The sequence below is a fragment of the Solanum stenotomum genome, chromosome 8, assembly GCF_019186545.1.
Source record: "Solanum stenotomum isolate F172 chromosome 8, ASM1918654v1, whole genome shotgun sequence".
In the NCBI taxonomy this organism is placed as follows: Eukaryota; Viridiplantae; Streptophyta; class Magnoliopsida; order Solanales; family Solanaceae; genus Solanum; species Solanum stenotomum.
This window is the reverse complement of record NC_064289.1, coordinates 18,692,623-18,700,356: the sequence shown is the minus strand read 5'-3', so window position 1 is coordinate 18,700,356 and position 7,734 is coordinate 18,692,623. Positions and strand designations below refer to the sequence as shown.

The following is a 7,734-nucleotide window of genomic DNA, read 5'->3' as shown; positions in this document are numbered from 1 at the left end:
AGCGATTTTGCCCTTTTGGTTTAAATAAAATATGATGTGCCCTTTTGGAATTTTTGGCAAATTATTTTGCCCTTTTGACTCCGGACTCTAATTAAAAGGCACAAATTTCAATAAGAAAAAAATAGTATAGTGAAGCAATGGCTGCTACTTCTCCTAATGAGTCTCGTAACACAACTACATCTCATTAGGAAAAGACGATTAGATAGGATATAACACAATTATATCACATTGCTATATGACATTAGATAGGAGAGTATGGAGATCGATGATTAGAGTATATTATTGAGTTCGGAGCCAAAAGGGTAAAAAAAATTGTCAAAAATTTCAAAAGGGCACATTAATTTTTTTTAAAATCAAAAGGGCAAAATTGCTCCTGACGAAGCGATTTCCCTCTGACACAATGACTAAAAATCGCTTCCCTAATAGCGATTTTGTCCAAAAACTTTTTTTCTTTTAATTTTTTTTATTGAAAATCGTTGCTTTGTCCAAAAACATCGCTGCAGGGGCAGCGTTTTTCATGCCTAGTACTATTATTCTCATGCCTATTCATGTCTATTGTTAATTATTAATAGTATAAAAATGCCTATATGAGCCTATTGTTAATTATTAATAATATAAAAATGCCTATTCATGCCTATTGTTAACCAAAATCGCAGCGATTTTGAAGAAAAAAAGATTATTTTTTTTAAGGAGATCGCTGCTGAGGCAGCAATTTTTATTTTTTTTAACGGACAACGTCAATTTTTGTAAGAAGAAAATCACTCCTGACGGAGCGATTTTGCCTTTTTGGTTAATTTTTTTTTTGATGTGCCGTTTTAGCTTTTTGAAAGAAAAAAGTTGCCCTTTTAGCTTCGAACTCGTATATTGTTTGTATATTGTCAAACGTTGTATCTCTTGCTAGTGGTAGAGTAAGGTTCTAATCTAGAGCCCCTATATATCCCCTTACCATTATTCCCTGTTAGTATTATGCTAGCATTTACTTTTTCTTTAATTTTATAACTATGGTTATTTCTTTTACTTTGATTATCTTTAATATTTTGACTGTCGATATTTTTGTTTCTTAAATATAATTCTCATCATATCTTTTTACTGTTACAATACTTTCAAACCATGTTTTGAAGAACGATTTCTTGATTCGAGGATCTATCGTAAACATCCTCTCTATCAGACAAAGATACAAATAAGGTCTGCATACATCCTATCCTTCTCAAATTCCACTTATATGAGATGATATCAGATATGTTATTGTAATTGTTGCATAATTAACCATCCTTTTCAATTTCAATAAATAAAAAAATCTCCTCTTTAATATCATTCTAATGAAAATTTCTTCGAAACAACATAAATAATAACAGTTCATCATGTTCAAGAATCCACTATTTTTTCTTTAAATTCTTATTAACTAATTTTTTGCAATGTTTATATCATGTCATTTAAAAGAAAAAGACAGATGACTCTAAGCATTGATTGATATATATAATGTACTAGAATAAGTGGTAGTAACTAGTACGTACATTATAAATAGGTGATCCTATTAGCACAACTTAAAGCCACAAATCTCGATAAGAAAAAAAGAGTAGAGTGAAGCAATGGCTACTACTTCTCCTAATAATAAGTCTCGTCGCTTAGCTAATTTTCACTCAACTGTTTAGGGATATCATTTCCTTTCTTATACTCCTGTGAGTTAACACATACTATTTCTTTAAAATCTCCTTATTATATTGTTGCTAATTAATTTTGCATGTTATACCTTTTTTTTTTACTATTTTGTCTAAACTTAACGTACATAATATTTAATCGATTAATTAATATAGTATGCTGCAAGACATTTACTGATTTTGGATGTCCTGCAGGAAATAAGTACCCAAGAGAAACTTGAAGTTGATGAGTTAAAAGAAATATTCAGGAAAATGTTGATGGAAACTTGTGAGAATAGCACTCAAAAACTTGTGTTGATAGACACAATCCAACGATTGGGAGTAGCATATCATTTCCATAATGAAATCGAAACATCCATTCAAAATATTTTTGATTCTCAACTACAGAGTGAGAATAATGATGACAACCTTTACGTTGTTGCTCTTCGTTTTCGACTGCTAAGGCAACAAGGACATTACATCTCTTCTGGTAAATGTGCTCTATCTTTACATTTGTTAAGTCACAATAAAAATCAATTTCTAATTAGCTTGGTATATAATGTTATGGCATGTTGAACAACAATTTGCATTTAAGTTTTTATAACAATACAAATTAAATATTATGGCATGTTTAAAGTCGCATGTTTCAAAAGTTTTACTGCCACACAAATACTATCACATGTACACGTTTTTCAAATCTTCTTTTCTTTCTTAAATTCTGTGCTGAATCAAATTATTATATCACATAAATTGGAACGGAAAGAATACCGGAGTAAATAATTTTGGCAGCAAAAAACTCTTACGAAGGTTTATGTCTAGTTACGGCTTGTAACAAATTAAATTTCTTTATATCTGCTAACATCAAAAGACGATATTAATTAATCTGTAGATGTCTTCAAGAAATTCATAGATCATGATGGAAAATTCAAAGAAAACCTTACTAATGATGTTCAAGGATTATTGAGTCTACATGAAGTAGTACATCTGAGAGTACGCGGGGAGGAAATTCTTGAAGAAGCTCTTATCTTTACTATCACTCATCTCGAATCTATGCTCTCCAACTCGAACAATGACTCGATTAAGGTTCAAATTACTGAAACCTTAAGCCAACCTATTCACAAGACTGCAGCAAGGATGGGAGCTAGGAAATACATATCCACCTATGAAAACAATGATGCACACGACAATTTGCTTTTGAAATTTGCAAAATTGGATTTCAACATGCTACAAAAGATGCACCAAAGAGAGCTTAGTGAGCTTACAAGGTATAAAGATATCTATATAATTTGATCTATGTATGTACTTCCTTCATACATGATACAATTATATATTATTTAAATCGTCGATCTTATTATATAGGTGGTGGAAAGATTTGGATTTTGCAAACAAATTGTCACATGTAAGAGACAGATTGGTTGAGTGTTACTTTTGGATACTAGGAATGTATTTTGAGCCTAAATATAATCGTGCTAGAACAATGATGACTAAAGTACTAAAGATGAGCTCTATTATTGATGATACATATGATGCTTATGGAACACTTGATGAACTTGCATCTTTCACCGATGCAATCCAAAGGTATAAAACACAAACTTTATAAGTAAATTAACTTTCTTATTTTACAATCCCTCATTAATGAATATGAAAAATTAAACATGTATTTATGTTGTTATTGTGAAATTAATGTACAAGACATAAATTAAATCGATTTATTTGTAATTTTCAGATGGGATATCACTGCAATCGATTCAATCGAGCCATATCTAAGACCTGCTTATGAAGCCCTTCTAGACGTTTATAGTGAAATGGAACAAGTATTGACCAAAGAATGTAAATCAGACCGTGTATACTATGCAAAACAAGAGGTAATATTATTGCTTAACCAACCACATAAATATGTCAGTTAAGTAATATGCGGAATTTTAGTAGTCCAATTGGATGGCTGTCTGAATTTTTCCACGTTGTAATGAATTCCCTTTAACCACTTCTCATTCCCCACCCCTATGTATAATTCAAGAAAATAAATGAATACTTTTGCGACTTAATTATTATCTAGCTAACAATACTTCTAATTAATTCTTTTTAGATGAAGAATTTGGTGAGTGCCTATTTTAAGGAAGCCCAATGGTTAGATGGTGGCTGTATTCCAAAATGTGAAGAGCACTTGGAGAATGCACTTGTAAGCTCTGGCTGTCTTATGGCAACCGCTTCTTCCTTGGTTGGTATGGAGGAATTTATACCCAAACAGACTTATGAATGGTTAATGAATGAGCCTTTGATTGTACGAGCATCCTCAATGATTTGTAGAGCAATGGACGATATTATTGGACATGAAGTAAGTATAACTTCTCATGGGCAAGTTAGCCATTTTGCCGATTGAAAAAAATAATAAAAATACTCCCTTCGTTTCATTAAATTTGTCATATTTTATTTTGTGAGATTTAAATTGTATTAATTTTTTATCAATATTTTGAGATATATTTTTTGACCATATTAATATGAGGAAAATGGTATCTTGAAGTACTTTTAATGTAGTTTTTTGAATATTTAAATTATAATTTTAAAATATTAAATTAATATAATTCACTCTTTAACTCTTTAAGATTACTCAAATTGACATTCAAAAAGTGAAATATGACATGTAATAGGGGATTGTATATGTATCAACAATATATATTATATATTAATATACAAAACACATGTATTTATTAGCTACAATTTTCTTGAATGGCTATTTATCTCAATTTCTCCATCTTATAATCCATATACGTAGAAAATTCTTAATAGCACGAAAAACAAAATATATAGAACAGTTCGGATTTGCTTCATATATACCTCCATAAGCATACAGATGGAATAAATTGTATATAGTGGATTTATATTAAATTGACTTAAGAATTAACTAAGAATCTTACAATATGATAAAAGGAAATGCTAAAACTATAGTAGTTTAGTTATACTGAAGATGTTGATATTTATTTTATGTAGGCTGAACAAGAAAGAGGACATGTAGCTTCAATTATTGAATGCTACATGAAAGAATATGGAGCTTCAAAGCAAGAGGCATACATGAAGTACCATAAAGAAGTCATCAATGGATGGAAGGATGTAAACAAAGAACTTCTCCGTCCTACTCAAGTGCCAATATTTGTCCTTGAACGAGTTTTAAATTTTGCACGTGTGATGGACATGTTATACAAAGAAGAAGATGCATATACAAACTCCAAAGGCAAACTAAAAAATATGATTAGCTTGTTACTAGTTGAATCTATCAAAATATGAAAATCATTATGAAATTACACCATCAAGGAATTGGAGCAAAATCAGCCATACAATAAATTGAAGATCTTTTATTTATATGTGATACATATTATATTGTATTGTATTGTATTGCATTATTTTATAATTATATACTTTAAATAAATTATATCGTTTGTTTTGGTTTAATAGCACATTTGGTTGATTGTATCGTGCAATAATCATTAAATTGACTAAAGTATCCTTCATTATTATAAATATCAAACTTATCAACAATTACTATAAAAAATAATTGAAGACGATTTGTTCTTGGAAGGTTTGAATTTGATAGAATTGGGACAAGAATAATTTATGCATCCAATTAATTTAAAAGCTTCTTAATTTAATAATGTAAATTAATTAATTTGAAATAAATAATTTAAGTGCATCAATTAAGTTACGAATTAACTGATTTAAATAAAGAAAAAAACACAACACTTTAACTTAAATTCATGCTTAAATATAGAAAACATATTCAGAATATTATAAAATATATATACCATATATATAAACACCTTATATTGTTTATTACAAAATGGCAAAATTGCTCTGAAAATATTTTTGACTTTTTGTAAAAAATAATTGTTTTAACTTATTTGAAATTGACAAAGTTTGAAGATTACTTAAATTATCAATCGGGAAAAAATTGAATGTCAACATGAATTGATTCTTTTCAAAGTAAATACATGAGTACCTCAGTTAGTGTTACCATTTTAGATTTCACGTACCTTATGTAAGTTTACCATTCTAACTTTAGTATTCTCTTGAAGTCAAGTTTTCTATAAAATTTATTTTGATTAATTAATTAAACAGTGAACATGAATTATATTAATCATTTAGTTTTCCTATGTCGGTCAAATGTATACTTTCTAGACTAATAATTTTCAAGGATAAAATAGGAAAATCTCCGCTTTCAACCATGAAACAGTTCAACAAACGGGATGATAAAAATCATATTTGAATTAAAAAAAATAAATTAATACTTTCAATAAAAACATTTTTGCTCTTTTCGTTCACAACTTATTCATTGAGTTAAAAAAAAAAATCATTCAACTTTTCTTTTAATTTGAATATTTTCATAACGACATTGGAAATAACTCGCACCCATTAATATTTACCCCTTTAGACCCAACTCAATTTTCAAAAAAAAAAAAAAAAAAACTCAATCCCTTTTTTATTCCGTCATTGTGAATGTGATCGGCTGCATTTTAGAATTCTATATTTTTGTTGAATCAATTGAAAACCTTTCGCCATCGGTCACTTCTAATTTAACCTTTATATCATTTTGCTTGTTGGCTACATTTACCCTTTGACGTTTCAAGATTAAGGTATCAAAACTATTGTTCTCCTCTATTTAAATCAAGAATAAGTTAGAAATTTTGAAGAAAAAAAAAACATTTTACGATAGAATTGAATAAAATTAAGCCGATGATGGAATAAATGAGTAGGGACTGAGTGTTTTTTAGTTGGGTGGTTTGGACTTTGGAGTGTTAAAAATTAATGGGTGGAAATTTTATATTTAATAGTTGGCAATATTTAAATTAAAAATAAAATCAAATAATTTTAATTCAGTGAATATGAATTCGTTAATGAAAAAACCCAAATATGTATACTCTATTGGTTAGATAATGAGAATATATATATAAATCACCTTATTGACGAAATAATATAATATCAATTCTTAATCACAAAATGAATAAGTATATCTGATTCTTTTTCCTAAAATAAATCTCCCTGGCCAATATAAATATAAATAATAAACACTAGAAAATTCTAACAAACTTTGTCTCTGACCAGTATAAACACTAGAAAATTCTAAACAAGTTTTATGTCTTTGATTTGATTTAATATTATTTATATTTCATTTCCTTCTTATTCTCAACCTTTACTTCATGTGATTCCATGCAATTTTTCATATTATCTAAAAAAATATTTTAATTTTTAAATTAAAGTAGAATTCATTGTTGAATAAAGTTATGGGCTTACGTCCTCCTTTTCATCTAAATCATATTTATGTATGTTATGTTGAAATTTGACATAAGAGTATTATGTTAAATTTTTTTGTTTTGAATTTAGAACTTATGTTATATTTTCAATTTCATTTGTTTTAAGGAGTATTGACTCGATATTTTACATTGCAAGATATTTTATTAAGTTAGACTTGATAGATTATCTTTTTGTCAGATTTTTTATAATTTTATGACATTGTATTTATAATATTAATCTTTTATTCAAACATGCATTTCATGCATAGAGATTATGTACTTTTAGTTTTTATAATTACTTTAATTAAAACATACTGAATTGAAAAATACAAATCAATTATTTTTTATAATATTATTTAAGCACATATGTTTATTAATTAATTTATTTTCAAAAGACAATATATATCTTAATATTCAATTTAATATCATTTATAAAAGTTTTTTATTTGCCTAATATAAATATTCAATTTAATATCATGTGTTTGGTACACACGTGTTGCTAAGCCTTTTTTATCAAAATATCTGAAATACCCTTAAAGCTGATAAACATTATAAAATACTAATTATTATAATTTTTATTTCTAAAATAAATCGAATAAAAATTAATTTATATGTTAATTTAACTTCAATATAAATAATTATGACTACATCTTTTCTTTACCACAAATAATCTATAAAGAAAAAATAAAAAAGGAAAAAATAATTTAGAAGAAAAAAAATAAAGAAAGAGCAAAGAGAAGTGGAAAAACGGAAGAAAAGAAAGAGCAAAAAGAGGGGGAGAAAGGGATAAAACGAAAGAGCAAAAAGAGGGGGAG

General features: G+C 27.6%; 1 pseudogene; it reads left to right on the top strand.

Moving 5' to 3' along the window:
• Positions 1 to 1,589: 1,589 nt before the first annotated feature.
• On the top strand, positions 1,590 to 4,933 carry LOC125872088 (sesquiterpene synthase 9-like; annotated as a pseudogene).
• The last annotated feature ends 2,801 nt before the right edge of the window (positions 4,934 to 7,734 follow it).